This window comes from Hermetia illucens, chromosome 1 (assembly GCF_905115235.1).
Source record: "Hermetia illucens chromosome 1, iHerIll2.2.curated.20191125, whole genome shotgun sequence".
In the NCBI taxonomy this organism is placed as follows: Eukaryota; Metazoa; Arthropoda; class Insecta; order Diptera; family Stratiomyidae; genus Hermetia; species Hermetia illucens.
The window spans coordinates 132869938-132892526 of record NC_051849.1 but is presented as its reverse complement, the minus strand read 5'-3'; the positions used below and the strand labels follow the sequence as shown (position 1 = coordinate 132892526).

The following is a 22589-nucleotide window of genomic DNA, read 5'->3' as shown; positions in this document are numbered from 1 at the left end:
ACAAAGAGCCTCAGTGCATGACTGTGCTGTTACGTCCTTTAGAGGTATTGTCTGATGCCATCGCGTAAACGGATCAATGATCGTGAGGCAATACTTGTAGTCGTGCAAGTCTCGCAAAGGGCCTATAATGTCGGGGTGTATAGTGTGGAAGCGCACCTACTTCCTTCCTAGCATGTCTAGTGACTAAACTTTTGGCATGCCAGAAATACTTATTGGAGACATGTTGACATGTTGAATGCCCGATGTGAATTGGCTGATGTAAGCCAAGTACCAATGGCGAAGGAACGCCTTATTGGTCTTTTGCCATAAGGTTTATGGTCCGTGAACAAAGTGAACGACCTGCACTCAAGGGAATATCGGAAGTGCTTAATACTAAGATATGCGCCTAGAAATTCAGGATGGGTCGGGTTGAACGCCTAGTCATTTCATCTGTAGCTGGAGAAATTTGCATTTGTCAAAGTTGACAATTATGCCATTTTCGAGAAGGCGTTGAAAAATGCATTCGAAATGTGTCCAATGCTCAGATTCGGTGGAAGAAACGACCAGAAGGTCAAGTAGACAAAAGAGAAGTTAAAATTTTCTGGTTGAATCTCTGTAAGGTTTGGGTCGCATTGCACAGGGCAAAAGTCATCTGTATGAATTCGAAGAGTCCAAAAGATATGCAAATTGCTGTCTTTGGGAATATCACCGGGAGCTACAGGTATTTGATGATACCCCTTAGTGAGATCCAAAGTCGTAAAAACACGACTGTTTGCCAAATAATGCCCAAAGTCTTGGCTGAGTGGAATGAGATTCCGGTCAGCAATCGCCTCGAAATGGAGTAGAGACGACCAATAGCTGTTGGAAAGTGTGCATATACCCTGCTTAAGTAATTGTTCAAACTCTTTCTGCCCAAAAGTGGTAGAGAAAGAACATTCGAGAAAAATTGGAGAACCAGTAGTACTGATGTGGTGCTGGATATCATGCTTAATTGGCTAAGGGAGACTACATTCGGTAGTAATGTTGCGATATTTTTGGAGGAGTGCGCGAATGCCTGGTCTGCCTACGTCCTCACAAATAATAGAAACAACGTTATTGTTCGAAATTTTCCCTGACGACTGCAGAGAGGCTCTGTTGGCTTCCAACAACCATGCCCGGATTTCCTCGTCGTAGGTGTTATCGGTTGTGATTTTCGACCCTAGATAGGAGAAATTTTCAATGGTCTCAAAGTTGTGGTCTCCTATCTTCATTTTTTTCGCTTGAACAGTGCAACTTGATGTTGTTCGTTTTTTTTTGCTTTGGCGCTAATGTCGCCACCATATACTTCGTCCTACCTTCATTAATGCGCGCCCAAAATCTCGCACCGCCTGCTCGATCTGGGTGAAGGTAGACTATACATCACGGGTTGTTCTTCCCATAGTGCCAATATCGTCAGCATACGCCAGTAGTTGGGTAGACTTGAAGAGGATGGTGCCTCTCGCATTTACATCTGCATCCCGAATTACTTTCTCCAGGGCCAGGTTAAAAAGGACACATTATAGTGCATCCCTTGTCTTAGACCGTTGTTGATGTCGAATGGTCTCGAGAGTGATGCTGCTGCTTTTATCTGGCCTCGCACATTGGTCAGGGACAGCCTAGTCAGTCTTATCAATTTGATTATATATCAAAACGGTTTTTCCATCGCTCGCCGCATAGAGAATATCTGATCTGTCGCTGATTTGCCTAGAATGAAGCTTCTTTAGGGGCCAATGATGCTCTGGATGTATGGGGCTATCCGAACTAGCAAGATAGTGGAGAATATCTTACAGATGGTACTCAACAACGCGATACCTCTATAATTACTGCACTGCGTGATATTCCCCTTTTTATGTATGAGACAAATAATGCCCCGGTGCCAGTCGGCAGGAATTGATTCGCTGCCCATACTTTGAGCATCTGTTGATAAACCGCTTGTTGTAACTGGTCCATATTTATCCAATTTGGCTGTAATTCCATCGGCTCCTGGCGACTTGATTTTCAAGCCGATGAATTGCACGGACTGTTTCTTCTATGATTGGTGGTGGCACCATTTGTCCATCGTCTTCAGTTTTCGGGACCTCCAACTCGTCGATATTTTGGCTGTTGAGCAGTTCATCAAAATACTCAACTCATCACTCCAATATTCCCATTCTGTCGAAAATCAGATTTGCCTATTTGTCTCGGCAGGACGAGCATCGAGGTGTATAAGGCTTCATCCTACTGACTTGTTGGTAAAACTTCTGGGCTGGTGCGGTTGCTCCCTGTACTTTTCTAGTTCACAGACTTGTTGGTTCTCCCAGGCTTCCTTTTTCCGTCTGCGAAGTCGCTTCTCCGCTCGATGGAGTTCGTGATAAGTCTCTTTGCGTGCCCGCGTTCTTTGAAAATGCAACTTCACTCGGTATGCGGCATTCTTCTGTTCCGTTGCTAGCTTACATTTATCATCAAACCAACCGTTCCGACTTTTTGGCGGCTGGGGCCAAGTATGTTTGTGGCCGTATCAATGTAACGTTCTTCAGGTGATTGTGAAGATCAATTGTTGATGCTTCATCTCCAGAGCATCTGTTGACTGCGATTATTGCGGAGGGCTGTTTTATGAGCAGCTTCAGTGTTCACTCTCACTTGATTGTCAGAGGGGATTGTAGGCGGTGTCGTAATTCGAGCTCGGAGCACTATGCCCACGATCAGCACGTGGTCAATTTGTTTGAAAGTGATCCCTTCTGGAGAGGCCCACGTATGTGTGAAGAATACGCAGCCCGTTATCATTGGTATCCCTATGTAAGCCCTATACTTGACTGTTGAAGTCTCCAAGTATGATTTTGATATCATACTTGGGACCGTCTGCGAGGGCATAGCCTTTCGCTTTTACTTTCAAAGCCGATAGCAGCAGGTTTCATTTTTTGGTTTACTAAGAAACCTACTTCGAGCACATGGTTTACTGGATGGCCAAACCCAGACCCAAAGAGATTTTTTGACATAACTTTGTTCCGTAATGAACAAAGTAACCGTCGGGTTTCCTGATCAGGCATCACCGGGAAATCCTCAATCCTTTTCAAATCGTCTGCCAGAAAACTCGACTCCGGCAAAAGTTTTGCTTATCTAGCTCTAACAAAAGTCTTCTCCTTCCTACGGAGCAAATAGAGACCAAGTTAGAAGCTTGAAGATAGAAAGTGGAAATAAAAAGCGACATTTTCTTCTTCAGTAAACTGGAAGTGTGCGAGTGAGAAAAGAGGGATTCAGACGCGGAACATTTAAACATTATAGTGAATGGTTTGAAGCGGCAATTAAGAAAAGCCTTAAAATCCAACCAGGAATTGGAAGAACTGTTGAATAGAAAGAGGTTGAATAATGAGCAACAGGCACGCGAATTTGAGAAGTTTAGTAAATGTTAGTGAGATGGGAAGAGCTGGTGAAAGTACCCTGAAAATACTCACAATTAGGCTCCGGTGGGAAAAGAGATCTATGAAAAAGTCGTTCCGTCCTTTCCGCGGTTAAGGTTTTAGACTGAACGACGTGACGTTGTAACCCATTGCACTAAGGATAAAAAGCACTTTTTTTTAATAATGTCAAATACAGGTTGATAAGCGATGTCTACTATTTGATATCCACGTCAGATTGTAGGATAATCAAGAATGTGTGTGTTGACTGCGAGCAATAACTACATCCCGAAGAGATAAATAAATATGTTATGCAAACGGCGCCCTGGAGAGGAATAGAAAGATTACTGCAGCGGGTTAGTTTGTTGTTAAAACGAATACATGATAGTGTTAAGTATCCTGGCGATATATCAACGCTTTAGTACAAAAGTACATGTGGTGGACAGAAGCTCCACAACGTTGGAGCAAACCAAATTCCACTTTTTACGAATCATCCGCTTCACACCCTTAAATCCAACTTAAAATGACGCTATTTACCGAATGTGACAAGGTTCCCAGTTGGAACCTTACCATCAAATTTGAAGGACAAACCAGGTTATTTGGACAGACCGAAAGGAAGCTTCAAGGAGCGTTTAAATTGGTTTGACTGCTAGGATCTTATAGTTTATGGTACACATGTTTTTCAAATTTCATTTCAGTACGGTTAGTCGTTTTCGAGGAAAGTGCAGGTGACAGGCAGATAGACAGACAATAAACGGATGTAATAATATTTAAAAATAATATAAAATAATAATCATATGGTGTCCATATTTTGATTGAGACCATAAATAAACCATAGACTGCTCAATTTTCACGTTATTATTCCAAATCGGGATCAGGACTGCTGAAACATTTTATTGAGTAATCTGAACGAAGACGCTATAGGTGTAAGGGAAGTTGATGACAGCGGCCAAAATACGACATGCATTTCCTGACTATCCAATGTATTGAATTTTCGGAACGGCGTTGATAAGGTTGCGGATCTGATTTGACGTTTCATGTCATAGAGCAAACGTACTCTAAGGAATTTCATAGCAATGCTCATCACCTGTCGGCGTTATTTATTTCTACCATTTACTCCAGCAAACTATTGTCAACCCTTCCTTCAGCTGATAATAGGAATTATTTTCAGCCTCCGTTGGCACATCGGATCCCAATATTACTTTGAATTTTGACTACTCAAAATCCTATCTGAAACCGGGCTTCCAAGCAAACTCAACTGGGTATTTTAAGCTTTGGTCTGTGGCCTGTGAGAAAATAATTGTCTAATACATGATGAAAAAGGAGAGAGTCCCGTCAGTTTCGTCATTCGCCTTTGTGCTGACAAGAATGACTCAGCAGAATCGGGTTCGCTACTTCATCTAAAACCACAATAATAAGTCTGAATCACAATTCCGCGTCACGTCTCTCTCTCTTTGTCTATTCGTTCGGGTTTCTCAAAGAAATAACCTACTCTCATGAGACTTGATAATGCTCCTGCATACCATCGTTGCATTAAAAATGTGTATTCGGATTACCTTATTTCTATTCTAGAAAACCTCCGCTCTACTACTTGATTTATTTTAGCCCAGAGCTACTCATATTTCAAACAAGTGTCAATTTTTGGTCTTCGCGATGTTCATTGACATTTGAAACTCAAAGTACGTGTACGTGGTTTTCAGAAACATTTGGTTGATGCTGTTAATGTCACTTCAAATCAGTTCTATTATTCTGACTTTTCATTCATTCGTTCCGAATGTTTTATTTTTAGAATCTGCGACTGATAAGGACATAACATCCGTGCAGAATGCTCATAGTGTGGTTGATGCTGACTGACGTTTTCACAAATCGAAATTTTTGTTGCTGGAAAAACCCAAACGCTTCTCAAGAAATTCATTCTCGTTTATCTTCAGGTTATGACGAATAAGAGGGCAGGTATCCACATCGACTGTGAGAGAACTTTTTAATCTTCTTTTCGAGTAAAAAGATAAAAGAACAACACACTGCAGCTTCCTAAATCTCAACTTTGAACTTCACTCAAGTTCTCCAGAGGACTTCGAAAACATATCAATTTAGATAAAAAGATCTATTTGCCGGTCGAAACAATTGAGAAATATGAAAGGAGATAAGCACATAATATAAGTTTACCTTCGTCGCAAAGTATATTCTTCGCTTTGGAATATCCACTTGAAACTATGTCAGACGAATTCCTTCTCCCTCGAGTGGAAGTTACTTGAAGGATTATTGAAATTTCGCTTAGTATGTCGAGCGGGAATTCTAAAGCATTCTCTTTTCTACTTGGGAGCAGAATAGGTCGATTATATGAAACATTGCTCCTATGGGGGATGGAGAAGTTATGCTGCATACGTGGATGAGTGGAGTTTTTCTTGAAGTTAACGAGGGTTCTGCGAATTTCGCAATCGAATGCGAAATTTTCAAAGGAAACTGCTAACATAGTTGGGTTTTTAGTATTAGTGCATAAAATATTTTGTATAATGAAAAACTTTTAACGGTGTTTGGATAGGCGGAATTCTGTCGATCCGTTTGGTGTTGAAACTTTCAAGAATTGCTTTGAAGGCAGTTTGAGCTGTGGGAAGGGTTCGTATTTCATCCGCTGCTTAGCGATTTAGTAATCCTTTATTTTGGTGTACTTCAAGACTCACTTTCTATTTGAAATATTGCTTTAATATTTACTCGTTCACTGGGGTACTGAAAAAAACAAATACTCAGTATTTAACGGTATTTAGTTGAAAAGATGCTTGTACATTTCCCAATTACTACAGCTCTCTATTGAATAAATCACAGCGAAACTATGTAGAAGATGTCTTCCTATGGTTTATCAGTTTAAAGATGCGCCATGGAAAGCAATCATCATCATCATCAACGGCGCAACAACCGGTATCCGGTCTAGGCCTTAATAAGGAACTCCAGACATCCCGGTTTTGCGCCGAGGTCCACCAATTCGATATACCTAAAAGCTGCCTGCCATGCTGGCCTACGCCATCGTTCCATCTTAGGCAGGGTCTGCCTCGTCTTCTTTTTCTACCATAGATATGGGGAGATCATCCTCATCCATACGGATTAAGTGACCCGCCCACCGTAACCTATTGAGCCGGATTTTATCCACAACCGGACGGTCATGGTATCGCTCATAGATTTCGTCGTTATGTAGACTACGGAATCGTCCATCCTCATGTAGAGGGCCAAAAATCCTTCGGAGGATTCTTCTCTCGAACGCGGCCAAGAGTTGGCAATTCTTCTTGCTAAGAACCCAAGTCTCCGAGGAATACATGAGAACTGGCAAGCTCATTGTCTTATACAATAAGAACTTTGACCCTATGGTAAGACATTTCGAGCGGAAAAGTTTTTGTAAGCTTTCCGGCTTGTGCTAATGCATGAAGCAGTTATTCCTTCACTAAGCAAAATTAATCCTTCTGATTCTACCCAACGACTATTTAAGAGATACAAATTCGGACAAACGTCTAGTGCTATATAAATCATTTTTAAAACCCTCAAGTGAAGGTTCTTAACACCACATTGAAGAATGCTACGTACAAAGTCTACTGATGATTATGCGAAAATATTCTCTCTTATCAGACAAAAGTATTAAACAATTCATCAATCACCCCAATAAATTTAACGATACAGTTCCTCAGAGAAATGGACCCTAAAAATATTCACCGAATCTTATGATCTATAATTTTGTTCACCGATATCTCTCCCTGCTACACGCACTAATAACAAATTTGTTAAAGTTGCTAATTTCCATATATTTTTCACTAATCCGAGATCCTCGAAAATGTCATGTTAAAATTGAAGTTCTGCGATTTCATATCTCCAGTGCATGGGGTCCTGGCTTACGTCATCGCTCCACCTAAAGTAGGGTCTGCCACGTCTTCTTTCTCTACCATAGGTAGATTTTCCGATCTGGATCGTCTGTGCCCGTACGAATTAAATCCAGTATTTTGGAGGCAGTTAGGTAATTGCTAACCTCTCTGCCTGGAATGGAAAAGAAATTTGTTTTATTTAAAAAAAAAGGTCTAAATTGTTAACATTTGCTGTTTGAAGATCCGCACTAAATACGAAATTTCAATTTCAAGTTCGTTTTTCAAAACTTTCAATGGATCTTCCATTTATGAATTATTATCCCATCCGTTCTTCAGAAGCAGGACCGGCTTAACTGGATTAAATGCACGATTTTTCTCGGCCGTTGGCTCGATCCTGGTGAAGTCGAAAAGCTCTCAAATCAAACCAAATCACCGTTGTTTGGGTTTGATTTAGGTATTCAGGTCGACCTTAACTAGTGAGTTATCGACAGGGTGAATTACATGGGCACGGCCGGTGCGACCCCATATCGATCGTGGATGCAGTAAACATAGGATGATCCAATGCAATATCTTCGTCTCTAATACCGCACGGCGTCGAACCACAGAGGATGCCAGGGGGAATGACACTGCCGTAGATTTTGGATTTAAGGCGTTTGATTCATCGATGAAAAAGAACTCCAGTTGTGGAATGCCATTTCATCCAAGTAGCGTTAATGCGTGAAGCAATTTCATAACGTTGTCTGTAACTTCTAGTATTCACTCGTGCTATTTAGATCGCTCAGTCTCTATCTATGTGTATCTTATTCGGCTCTGTCGTCATTTTTTTTTAATTGAGATTTCGCCGGAGACTGCAGTTCATGAGACGATCATTCCACTTTTGGGGAAGTGTTCGAGGTCAGCTTCATGAGAGACCCCAGGAAAAAGAGCACTGTGTAGGACACTTGACGTTGCGTGTTTTGGTATGTCCATGATAAAAGCAATGAGAAGTGACGAGAGGGTGCTGCGTACCATATCAATTTGTGTGTCACATGTCTCTCTCTGCTCTAATTTGGAGCACAAAGTCGCATCCACTTACTTAATACGGTTTGGATTTCTTCATATGCTCAAATATCATCTGGCATCCCAAAAGCAGCATGGTATGCCTTTAATATTGATTCCATCTGGTACACGTATAATGTTCCTAGAAAATTAGCGCCGTAGTTTTGGAGATTTATAGTACCGCTTGAAAGTCTAGTCAGCTTGTGCGAATAACTCCATGATATCAAACTTAAATAGGATGGCTAAGACATGAGCAACGAGATAGAATGTCATCCACGGAAACAAATAGATCCTGTCGACGGTGGACATTTTAAAGCAAAGTAACTGGAACTATTTGCCAGCAGTCTCTGCTTTTTGATTCTAAGATAGATTTACAAATATGGATGCTACGGTATTGGCGTTACTCATTTCCAAAAATCCAGAAATTTTCATCGGGTAGGTTAAACAAGCTGGGTAAAAGGCGCTGCAGCAAAAATTTTTAGAAGGTTGAGCATACAACTCTTGAAGCTGTATATAAGACACGAGCTGTTTGAAATGAATGAGACTTAAATTATACAACAAAATATTTATTTACTTAATCTGTATTAATTTATTTATGTTTTTTATAGTCAAAGTAGACATCTTGAAAAAAAGATGATGTCACTCAGTGAAGCAATTTCTATTCTGTTGACTTGCCCCAATGTATGGAATCTCGAATATGTACAGATTTTTTAAAAATAACAAAATGGCGAATTTGCAAAAACAAATCTTCAAAATCTTTGCTTTGTTTATGTATTCAAAAAAATATTTATTATTACAAAATTAAATATTTTTAAGATTCCACATATCGGTGTTGGTGTATAAGGGATTCAAATTTCAACTAAATCGGTTAATTACCTCTGTGTGAGTGCTTCCTCGAAATTTTGAAAATATGGTTTAGAGTAAAACGCGTTTAAAGTTTTGGCAATAGATTTTTCATAACAAAGCTTAGGCCGGGAATAAGCTCAGATGCAGCTTAGTGAGGTGAAATGATGTGACTCACCGCGACTTTTTGTCAAGCAAGGAAATGAAAGGGTAGTATAGGGCCCAGCGCGAAAACCAATCCACGATTGGTACCCGATTGGTATGATGGAGCATACAACCTAGGAAACGTCTGCTGAACCAACAACAACAGCTGGAAACTCTTTCTTAACGAAAAGCTACAGAGGGAGAAGGATGAAGGCGAGTCTCCCGCACCTAAAAAGGGGGAAATTGTACCAATCAGTCCTTCAGGTTGGGGGGGGGGGGGAGGGCGATAGGGCTGACAACCTTACATGGAAAACAGCTTGTTAGGAAGGCACAGAAAGAGCCTCGAACAGGATGGACTTTACAACGACGAACCAAGCACCGACAGCGGAATAACTATTGGCGCATTTTCTCAGAGAATGTGCGCTCTCTCTACAGAGATGGAGCTCCCAAGCAGCCGATACCCTGACCCAATATAAGGCTAACGTAACAGCTTTGCAGAAGATGCATTGGACAGGGACCGGTTTCCTGGAGAAAAGTCACTGCACTATATATTGTAACGGCCGTCCAATAAACCATGTGCTCGGAGTAGGTTTCCTAGTCAACCAAAAAATGAAACTTGCAGTTATCGGCTTTGAAAACATAAACAAAAGCCTGCAGAGTAGGAGAAGGATACCTTCGAACCCTCGAAACCTGTCCCAGGTATGACGTCAAAATCATACTTGGAGATTTTAACAGCGAAGTCGGTACGGAGCCCGTATTCAGGCGATACGTTGGCTCCCATAGCTTACATTAAAATACAAACGACAACGGACTGTGGATTATTAAGTTAGCACACGAAATGATTGTTGGAAGTAACCGGTTTGCGCGAAAAGCGGTCCAGAAACAAACGTGGGCCCCTTCAGATGGGACCACTTTCAACCAAATTGACCACGTGCTGATCTAACGCCGCCACCTTTCAGCCTTGATGAATGTCAGAACATATAGGGGGCCAGTGTAGACTCGGATCAATATCTCGTTTACATGCTGCTCCGAGCTCGAACAACAACACCGCCCGGAATCTCATCTGACAATCAGGTGAGAGTTAACACTGAAGCCATCCACGGGACAGCCCTTCGCGACACCTATAAGGAGGAAATGGATGCGCAGTCAACAGAGATCCTGGATCGACAAATAATCTTCCCAATCACCTGAAATACGGCCACAAACATACTTGGCCTCAGCCGCAAAAGGAGTCGGAACGGCTGGTTCGACTATGAATGTAAGCTAGCAACGGAACGGAAGAATGCGGGCACGCGCGGAGATCTATCACGAACTTTGGCGAGCGGAGAAGCGACCCCACAGACGAAACAAGTCGGAATACCGGAAGCTCGCGCTTCGGGTATAAAGGTTTTGTGTTCATCTTATGTAAGAGACGCACATTTCTCTGTCCGTATATAGCTACAAATCCAACATAATCCTTCATATTTTTCCAAACTACGAGACATATGTACATATTAGAGCCATAGATATCACGCTCACCCTAAACAAACAAACTGCCTATTACCTGCTGTACACATATATGCACATATCTAAATTTATCGTACCCATATTTCCGATTTACGTCTTATATCTATCTGAATTAGGCACTAGCCGCAAAGTTCATTAGCACGCATATATTATATACCTACATATACACATGTCTAAAACAAAACTAAAACAAAATAATTGTCTGCGACCCAATTCATAAAAATTCATTTCGTTGTGGTATTGACGAATTGATATGTGATGATGACGTCATGCGGGTTGTAGAGTGCACGAAATTCACAAAAAAAATTGTAAAGTTTCACCCCCAATAACTTTGTTAATAATAGTTGCATTTTCTTCAAACTTGACCAAACTGTGCATTATATTCTTCGTTACACTCATGCCAAATTTTGTATTTCTGGGATGAACATAAGGGGGGGTGCCGGGTAAATTTCTAAAATGTGGAAATATACTATTATTAACTTTATTTGTGCAGATATCGGAACCGGATATATTTTGAGGCCTAGATTTCGTAGAGATGCACCACTGTGATTTTTTCCAGATTTTTCGGTTGGATAGGTTCTGAGAACGAGACCTGTTACACTTTTTGTGGGTCATATTTTTAACCCTTACTCCCCTATGTTTCATCTAATATCAAATATTGAACCAGATTCGAAAAGTACTAATTGAGACCTTTCATTTGATACCCTACTTGGCTACATTCTGTGAAAAAAAAATTTGCACCCTCCATTCACATGTACGGAGAGCCCCCCCTTAAACTTAACGCAAGATGGCGCCACTTACTGCATGTAAAGGGATCACCAGATTACATACTCTCACCAATTTTCGTGACAATCGGTCTAGCCGTTTCCGAATAAATCGGGTGTGACAGACAGACAGACAGACAGACAGACAGACAGACAGACAGACGGACAGACGGACAGACAGACACCGTCACCATTCTAATAAGGTTTTGTTTCACACAAAACCTTAAAAAGGAACTCTGGGAGAACCAACAGGTCTGTGAACTCGAAAAGTACAAGGAGCAACCGCACCAGGCGCGGAAGTTTTATCAACAAGTCAGCAAGATGAAGCCTTAGATACCCTGATGGTCATCCTGCCAAGACAAAGAGGGAAATCTGATTTCCGACAGAAGAGGCATACTGGATCGATAGGTTGAGTACTTTGATGAACTACTGAACAACCACGATATAGGCGAGTTGGAGGTCTCGCCAACTAAAGACGATGGGGAGTCGGGTAGGGTTTGTATATATGCAGAAGGTGATCCACTTAATCATCCAAACAGAAAAAAATGGGTGTTGCCTTGTTTTTGAATTATAGCAGATTCACCTAATTAACTTTTTATGATTTAATTTTTAAGCATTGGCTTTCTTATGAAGATATGATTATTTTGATACTATCCTTGCATTTAATTCTCAACATAATTGGAAGGCAGGGATTTAGTGGGAAGACACGTAACACGTCATTCAATATGCTAAAAAGTTGCCTATAAAATAAATTTTAGGCAAAATTCCATTTTGCTCATCAATATATACATTATAAATTTAGGACGCTTCCCATTTCTATTTTCATTCCCTTATTCAGGCCATTTTATTTGTGTACGTACGTAAATTGACAAGAGGAATTTTTTCAATTGATTCAAACATCAAAAAGGGGAAGAATGCAGATTGACGCGTGACACAAAACCCTCAAATTGACATGAAATTTCATATCCTTTGAAATGTTTCCATATTTTTGAATTTTCTTATTTCCAAAAATATCTTCGGGAACTGTTTGAAACTCGGTCCTCAGGGAAATGGAGCCACTAATTCCTTGGAAAGTTTAGCATTTCGAATTGAACGAGTTTTCAAAAGTATGGGAAGGTGTGCCTTGGTCGTAGTTATGTATGTAGAGTGAAGGAAGATCGCAAAAGCCTTGCTCTCACTCGGTAAAGTTTCCGTGCTTCCTCGCGTAGACATCTAACAATCAGAAGCCATTCAATTTGGCCTTCAACAAATACTATTTCGATAAACGGAAAAAACTTTCGCAGCGGATACATGTCAAACAATTACGGATATCGTGTAAGAAACTTTCACTTCCAACCATTATATATGTAATACCTATAGTTCCATTAGGTATATTTACACAAAAGGGAAACAATGAAAACATAAGCAAATAGGGTAGTGATAGAGCCTTAACTGTGTTTTAGGGCAATCAAAGATGATAAATTGCTGACTGTAACGTTTGCGAGCCTTGCTACACATACCCTTGCGAAGATATGTACTGGAGATAGGGAAGTCATGTAATAAATCGAACAATAGAGCGAAAGGGAGCCTCACTAAATGTTGAAGGTTTTCACTGCGGTTAGCTTATCAATGCCGATACATATGTCAGTAAATGGGCAGTGTTCACGTTTTACACGTTTTGGTAAATAATAGAGTAGTGAGTACACAGAGTTTTACAACGTAATGGCGGTACGGAAGTGGTAAGCTTCGGGGTCTGGAACCGCCATAAATATGAGAAGTAGTCAACGAATGAACTATGGAGAAAGCTGTTCATGATGTGGGTGTGAGAAGCTCGTTTCAAGCGATGATGTCAGGGCAATCTATTTCTCAGTTTCAAATTAGACAGTTCAGTCTTTTGGCTTCCTGTATATTGGATCGTAACTTCCCGTAAGGAAAGAAAGGAGCTGGGCGGTTTGGTTATTTTTAAATTGCACAGAAGCTGAATTATGGTTTGTCCCTGTTTACTTGTCATACTGTATTGCTTTACTTTCTGTCTACCAAATATTCGCAAACTAATCTCATCTTGTTTTCTATGAACTGCAACGTATCTAAATGCTCTTTATCTGCCTCTTCTCTTACACCACCACCACATTTTATTCCTTCTCTTCTCTTACCTCTAAAATTCTACGCCTCGTTTTCCTTACAATAGACATCTAAAGTTACTTTTCTTTTCTTAAGTTATTCATTTTCGAATTATCACAGGCAATTCCAGTTTCATAGTAAATTTTAATTGAAGTATTTTTCATGGTCCGTATTTAATACGTGAGATTATTCATTTTAATTTAACAATGCTCTACGATCTTTAAGGGTGCCACCAATTCGATATTTCTAAAAGTCATCTAACGTCCTGGCCTACGCCATTGCTCCACAGTAAGAGCTTCTATGGTGAGACGTTTCGAGTGGAACAGCTTTTATAAGCAGATTTCGTCATCTTAATTGCTATTGGTTGTGACTTTCGATCCTATATAGGAGAAATTATCAACGGTCTCAAAGTTGCTGTCTCTTAACTTTATAACAGGTCAAAGCTGTCCCTTCTGTGCAAATTCAAGCCTTTGAATGTCGATATCACTTGAAAGTAAATATATGCATATGTTATGTGCTACATATTAATGGGACAAATGCATGCAAAAGAAATACACTATATCTTTCATATCTGAAGCGTCCAGCTTCCGGTTTCCCGACTTGTTTTGGTGCTGACGTTGGTATCGTACACTTCATCTTGCCTTTATTAATGTGCAGCCCACGGTCTCTCGCCAGTTGCCACCTCCTCGATCCGGATGATCAGCACAGGACAGCAGTTGGGGGGACTTGAAGTGCATCGTGCACTCCCGCATTCACTTCAGCATCTCGAATCACTTTTTCCAGGATGCATGATAGGGCATCCCTTAGACCTGTTAGACCGTTGTTGAAGGTGAATGGTCTCAAGAGTAATTTTGCTGTTTTTTTCTGGCCTCGAACATTAGTCAGGGTCAGCCTGGTCATTCTTATGAATTTGGTCAGGCTATCAAATTTTCTTATGGCTATGTACAGTTTCACCCTGGCTTTGCTATCATAGACGGCCTTAAAGTTGATGAAAAGGTGCTGCAACTGGCTCTGTTGTGGATGGCTTAGTTTTAGTCAGAGCGGATTCTCACTCTCTGGATAATGATCCGAGGCTACGCTGTACATTCATCAAGGCTGAGAAATATTAGGATTTTTTATTGAGGACATAGTTTTAACCCTGGATGTTATATTAATACATTTTCCTGACTTTTCAGGATTTTTAGTTCAAAAATTTTTTTACACTTTATGGTTTTTGCATTTTGAACGTCAACCCTCTTACGATTCAACCGCTAATGAATTTGAAGTATGGCAATTGCTAAGTCACTACTTTCATGTGAACCCGCACCCCGGCATTTTATTCATAGGATAATAATTTACACTCCCTTCATTGCGTGTAACGAAATTCAGAAGGACATGTTCCTGTACACTTTCATAATAATACGTCTGCTCGTTATGTTTTAGTTAAAACCTAAAGAAGAGAAATAAATAAACATAGGGTCGTATTGGCTGAGAAACTTTACAATAATGATAACCGTTGACACAACAATCCATATTGGATCAGGGCCTTGTGTTTGAGCACTTCATTCAAGACCGTAACGGTACACTACAGTACACTGTAGGAGGCAATGTGTCAGCATTGCGCTCGCCCGATCACGAAAGCAAATGCCTCTGCCGCCAGTGATATTTGAACCGCGACATTCTGCTACGAAAATCCAGCGCTTTAACCAGATGAGCCATACGGACTTTATACAATGGTAAATACCAAGTCAGAATGTCAAATAAGCAACGCTAGGTCAAACTCTAAGAAGAACTTTTGAACAAAGTCGGGTTTGAAGTCAGGAGATATTTGGGGTCCCGTGCGTTCCAACCTGGCATTGAAATACATATGTCAGTCAAAACTGGCAGTACACTATTATCTAAGTTATCTTAGATCTGACGTTCAAAGTCGATTAAGCTGGTAGTGCCATTGAAGAAAAAGAATAAGAAATCTAAAAGATAAAAATTAAGGGGATGGAATTCAGCAGCAAATAACTTAACTTTACAACAACAAATTCAAGAATAGTGTCTAGTGTAGATTAAACAAAATTCAAATATATGAATCAATGGATGGGGCGTGGCTCAGAGGGGCATGTTGGGTACCACGCTAATCCCGAAGATCAATACAGTGCAAGAAAATTGTACTGTGGACAAACGAAGAATTCCTTGCCACACATTTAAGCCATTATTTTTTGTCAGTTTACGTATGTGAAAAAGACTAATTTTTACGTGTGCTACATGGAGGACCACAAGACTATGATTGTTGGAAGAAGATTTTTTGCCTTAGGTTTTATCTTATAAATTCTTTATCGCTGGGTCGCTCGCCTTTTATAATTAATGTTGCTAAACGTGTTAGCAAAGTATAATATATCTGCAACTAATTGTCTTGTAAAAAGTTTGTCAAATGAACTGCGGAATTTAGAATTTGCTTGACGACTCTTTTTTTGCGAGATGGATCTGAACAGAAATATAACCATATAATATTTTCTCCACTAGTAGATGTGATATGATTGACACGCTATACCATTACTACAGAACGAAGCCATTAGTGATTGCCCGGGCCACGATATTCTTACCAGGTTGAACAGAGAGTCCCATATTTACTGGCAAGCGCAAATTAAAATTTGTAGTTTCGGTTTGACGGTGACTGTGGCCGGTTTGGTTGAGTTTCAGCCTCTCGATCTCGTTGACCGACTTCGAGTCCCTGTTTTGCATTCGTTCTTGTATGGAAAATTTCCTATGCATGTTTTTCCATTCATACATAGCTGAAACTTCAAAATGTTCCTTGATATATCCAACTCCGCCGTTTATATGAGTTCACTTTATATGCCTGACGTCATTATGCACGCCTTAAGGGGGTCATCCCGTGTGAAGGCCGTTTTTTGCCATTTTGTGAAAAATTATTTTGGAGGACTGGATAAAGAGAGAAACGTGATTTTTTCACCATACGTTTATTGATATCTCTAGTATATGTGATCAATTTTTCAGCTTGATATCATAGCTAGTTTTCGGAATACGTGTTAATTTATGCACCCATCTCCAAAAAAAGGTGTTTTTCTGCTGCCACACTGGAGGGCGCTGTGTTCATCTGATGGAAAAAAACAAAACGGCATTTTAATGTGGATAAAATTCCACGGTCCGCAAACTAGGATAATTAGAAAATATTAAAAGGTAAATTTTTGGTGTACTTTTAAACTTAATTTTTTGGATTTTGGTGTTTTTTTACGGCTTTTTTTATGAATAAAAAAAAATGACCTTCCAATTGCAATTATCCTAGTTTGCGGACCGTGGAAATATGTATTAAAGAAGTAGTGAAAATTTCAAAGAATTTGGTTGGATAGATTTTGAGCTATGGTGGCAGCCGATTTTCAAGATGCAGTTTCGAGAAAAACGCATTTGAAAATTTAAATGTGATTATCAACAGTAAAATTTTAACTCACCATTAATCTGCTATACCTAGTGTATAAAGAGCACCCTCCGTTTCTTCAAAAAAGTCTTGGAAGGCCGATTGGTGCTCTCTAGTTTCAATTCTGGCTCTTTTAGCGACGTCAGTCGATCGTCGTTCGGACCGCCAAATTCGCTCTTCATTACGGCGGGCGACATAAACCTGACATATGTGACCAACTTGACATCCCATTGTCACTAGGATTTTGAGAATGCCATTGAATCCTTCAATAAAAATAATTACAGCCAAAAAAGTGGCTATTTCTACGACCTTGGCCCCAGAATGAAGGTGTTTAAAAGCAAAAGTCCAGATCAATGCATTTAACGACTCATTGTTATTCTGGGTCTCTGCTCCTAAACATCTGTTCAAGAGATCATCTCGTGACAAATCTTCGTAGATCGGTTTGATGACTGTTTGAACTTCTTCAGTCAAAGGTGCCTTCTCGTGGTGGAAACTATCCAGTTCTCCTTTAGCTTCCGCTTTGCGCCATTTGCATCAACTGTCTTCCCCTACTGGACAATTTTGCTGCTGAGGATTTTCGTCTGTAGAACATTTATTGAAGAAAGTTGCCCAAATTTCTTGTTTCATTCCTTCTATCGAATTTGCTTGTCGACGAATAGCTAGCCCAAAACATGTAGTGAGGTCGTTAATAACCTTATCAGTAAGTTTTCCAGCCCCTTTTCCACCAATGCCTTTATGATTCTTCTTTGCATTTCTAAGCCGCGTTCCCATTCTTTTCTCGACATGCCCTACGTATTCCTTTTCTACTAACACGTATATTTTATTATTTGCAGAAATACCGAAGAAAACTCCAGCAAAATCCAATATACAATATACAAAACTTGTCGCAATTGGAACATCCTTGTTCATGCTTGCTAAAAGTTTCTTTGCTGATGTTGACGCGAAGTCCTTTTTCTCCCTTCGTACAATCCACGTAAAAAAATCACTGAACACACAAACAGCACAATACTTACAACAAAATATAGCTGAGTACCGCTTGAAAGCCTTTCAGTGCTCACTCTAGACTGGATTATCCTTTTTATTCCAAACAGCAAATAAGTTTAGACAATTGATTGGTTTTCCATCTTTTTGTATTTATACCTGTGTTCGAATTTATAAAACTCAGGTAAAAAACTAACAGGTAAAAAAAGATTCGATGCTCTTTCTCATCGAGTATTCTAGCCGCGGCTGCAAACTCCTTACTTGTTTAACACTGTAATTTCTGAACGACTCGGAATATCGGAAAATCCCGTTGGCCACATATTCTCCACTATATATAGATACAATTCATGCAAAAAAAATCGATTTCTCCAACCCGACACACGGGATGACCCCCTTAGAGTGCAATAAATTTATGTGAAATGCAAAACTATCAGCTTTTAATATCTTCGTTAATAACAGTTGGAAAATCCCTCAAACTTTCCATTGGTCGTTGTATTATTACTTATAATGGTACTAAATTTTCTACTTCTAGGATGAACTTAAGGGTGGAGGGGCAAATTTCTAAAATATAGTAATTATTATTATTAACTTTATTTGGGCAGGTATCAGAAAGGGATGTATTTGTTAAGGCCCAGATTTTGTTTAGGTGCAGCCTTGCGAATTTTTTTAAAATTTTTGGGTTGATAGGTCCTGAAAACATACATTTCACAAAATAAGACCAATTACATCTCCTTTTTCATGTACTTGCTTAAACTCAACACAAAATGGCTTTGTTTAACACAAAACATTAAAAACAGAGTTTGCGACTATTATTCGATTGGGGGGTTGACAAGAGCAAGTAGCCCAGTCATTAAGGCTCTCAACCTCCGTTCTCTTACAGTTAAGATCGATCGACATGAAATTTGAGGAAGATGCAAAGGGAGGCATAACAAACAACGGTTATATAGTGCCGATGTTGGCGTGTTTTTTTTTTCGTGGTGAAATAATATTTATTTATTTTATTTAAAAAAAATCGTTTTTTTTTTTTTCGAGGAAAAAATTTTTTTGAGGTAGGTAATATTTTTCTTGAAACTACGCATTTTATATCCACCAAATTTTCGAAGTTTATTGCTGCAGAAGCTTCGAACTTTTGGATGAGTGTCATTTGCAGTTGTTATAAACAGTAGTCGCTCTACTTAGCGTGATTTAAAGAGATAAATGAACTTGACTATGACAGCTTTGTTTGGTTGTTCTTGATTTTTCAATGATTCATAACCAATATTTCCACTTTCACTTTAATCCACAAACGCGAAAATGTTAGATTGAAAAGTATTTTTTTTCATTGCAGGTTAGTACATTCACCCCGAAGGTAAAAAATATTTGTCGATTCTTGAAGAAGGTAAATTTTACATTGACTTTCTCGAAATATTTGGTTTGTTGCTTTTCCATTTCAACAGCGCGATAGTTGAGGCGATAAAGTGCCAGCCTATCAATCTCGTTGCCCTGGGTTCGAATCCTAGGAGCATTGCTCAGGAGACAAACAACTGTCTTTCGATAACCTCTCGAACAACAGAAATTCTAAATTATTTGCAATGATGATTCGGTGACAGGTAGTGAACGGGATACTTTGGCACTGAAAACCCTCGATTTGTACCTAGTGTTAGAAACTGGAACAGATACGATTTAATAGTGGCAACCTTTTTCTGGGTACGAGATTTAAAATAAGTTTTCTTATGCAAAACTCTTTTTTTTCTCTAAATGTAATTTCACGGTATTTCCAGCGATTAAATTATTTAAAATAGCCAAGACTTGCTTTTTTCCATTCGCTAGTCATATTTATTGACCCACTTGTTTCCTTCATCAGAACACGACTTGTTAGCACTGATGGAGGGAACAAGTGGTTCCCGAAATATCGGTATTTGCAAAATCAACAAATATCACTAGCGAATAAAAAAAAGCAAGTCTTAATTAGAGTGAAATTATGCGGTGTTTCCAACGATTAATTAATTGAAATAATAAAAACTTGTTGTTTCTTTTTCGTTGGTGTGGGTATTTATTCTTGCAAATACCGATATTTCGGGAACCACTTGTTCCCTTCATCAGTGCAAACAAGTTTGCTCATCTGTAGACATTAAGGTTCTATTTATACTATTCTATACTATGATATTATAATTATGACTAAAAACTTATATCTAGGTCCTGAAAAAGGAATAAATATTGAATTCACTTCCTAATAGCTAATTTATCAATCCTAAAACAAGACGAGATTATTTTACTTTAAGAGTTTTCTAAACAATGGAGAATAGCAGTTACCCAAATCTGAGTTCAACCTAGTGTCAACCGGTTGTTTGTTGATGAACCAGCTTTCGTAAGCATCCAGCTGGTTAGTCTTTCTTACTTGCTTTAGGACTTTCAAGTCATCAGCGCTTACTTTATGGCCGCATTCGACCATATGTTTTGCCACCATAGATTTAGTGGGTTTTCGGGAGTGCTTTACAGCCAGCTCTGCCTCCTTCATGTGCTCCCTAAATCTAGTGGTTGCCAATTTGGCTCGACCCCAGAATGGAGGAAAAAGGCTAAACAATATGCGAGGTTGGCTTCCCTCTGCATGAGTGAGGTCTTAATTATTTTAAATAAATCCTTTTTAGGTTCACAATGGATTTTCGAATGTTTACAGATGAGTGCCCGGACTAGAAAACGTGACAAGTCAATTACGCCGTAAAAGGCAGTTGTCCAAATACAGATTTCATCAACTTTTAGATTTAGATTTAGATTATTCGGAATTTTTCCAAATAATTTAGTACCCCAAAATGTTTGAGAGCATAACAACAAATAGCACCGTTGGGAGAATAAAATCTTGACAAACCCTATTTTGAAACTATAACTTTCTTGCCGATTATCTTCTCCACGCAATGTCATGTCCTGGATATCCTGGAAGTATGAAGTATTTAAAACACTTTTTCATAGTAGTGGGAAAAATTAGACATGCACTTTTCACTTATTTGAAGAGAGAATATCGAGAGATAAGAAATGGGCGGAAGACACAGATGAATCTATGACTCCTGAGCATTCTTGACCAAGGGGTAATTTTTCTATTTACTGTTTATATTATCTGAACAGTCCATAAACATGCATAGGCCTCTTCAAACGGGACGAATTTCAACCAAACTGAATAAGTGTTGATCAAGCGCCGCCACCTCTCAGCCTTGACAATTGTCAGAACATAAAGGGGGCCAATATAGACGCGGATCACTATCTCGTTGGCATGGTGCTCCGGGCTCGAATTATAACAATGCCTAGAATCCCCTTTGACAATCAGGTGAGAGTGAATATTGACCCCACAACAACTCCGTAACACCTAAAAGGGGGGAAATGGATGCCGGAATAATTGCAGCTAACAGATGTGCTGAAGATGAAATATCAACAAATGATCTTCAAAACCACCTGAAGAGGGTTATCATTGATATGGCCACAAACATACTTAACCCCCAGTCGCAAAACAAGTCGGACCGGCTAGTTCGACGATGAATGTAAGCTAGCAACGGAACGGAAGAATGCTGCATACTGAGTAATGTTGCATTCTCAAAGAACGGGGGCACGCGCGTAGCTTGTCACGAACTTCGTCGAGAGGACGAGCGATTCATTAGATGGAAAAACGAATTCTGGGAGTACCAACAGGTGTGTAAAATCAAAAAGTACATGGAACAACCGCACTAGGCGCGCAAGTTTTACGATGGGTTGAGTACTTTGATGAGCTGCTCAACATTAAAAATATCGGCCAGTTGGAGGTACCGCCAACTGAAGACTGCTTGGTGGTGGCAGTATTTGTATATTACTGCCACCACCAAGCATAGAAAAAACCGTCCGTATCATTTATCGGCTTTAAAATCATAAGTTGCCAAGAGCCGATGAAATTGCAGCCGATTTGATTGAATATGGAGGCGACCAAGCGGTTAATTAACTCATGCTCAAGATGTGGGACAGCGAATCAATGCCTGACGAATGGCAACGAGGCATTATCTGTCCCTTACATAAAAAGGGAGATATCACGCTATGCAGCAATTATAGAGGTGTCACGTTGCTCAGTACTATCTGTAAGACAGACTCTGCTACCTTACTAGGTCGGATAGCCTCGTATGACCAGAACATCATCGGCCCATAACAAAAAGGATTTACGCCATCAATTTCAGGCAAATCAGCAGCAGATCAGATTTTCTCTGTGCAGCAAGCGATGGAAAAACTGTTGGAATATGGCCATCAGTTGCACAATCTTTTCATCGATTTTAAAGCCGCCCATGATAGCATAGCGAAGGTAAAACTATACATGGTCATGAGAGAATTCGGTATCCTGACTAAATTGATAAGACTGACTAGGCTGACCATGACCAATATGCGAGGTCAGATAAAAGCAGCAAGATCACTTACATTCAAGGTCTAAGACTATGAGATGTTAAGCGTCCACTTTAACCTGACCCTGGAGAAAAAGACTCGCGATGCAGATGTTAATGCAAAAGGCACCATCCTTTTCAAGTCCACCGAACTACTGGCCTGCGCCGACGATATTAACATTATAGGAAAAACAACCCTTGTTATACAAATTGCCTTCATCCAGATT

General features: G+C 39.8%; 1 protein-coding gene and 1 long non-coding RNA gene across 3 annotated transcripts in view; both read left to right on the top strand.

Moving 5' to 3' along the window:
- The window catches only part of LOC119646743, a 302554-nt gene that overhangs the window by 69010 nt on the left and 210955 nt on the right, over nt 1-22589 (top strand). The window lies entirely within an intron of this gene.
- LOC119646745 lies at nt 5054-20844 on the top strand. Of its 2 annotated transcripts, none has more exons than XR_005248769.1 (3): nt 5054-5324; nt 19323-19373; nt 20623-20844. It is a non-coding gene; the product is annotated as an uncharacterized LOC119646745 (long non-coding RNA). The 2 variants fall into 2 exon arrangements; XR_005248770.1 differs by lacking the exon at nt 20623-20844 and adding an exon at nt 19432-19672.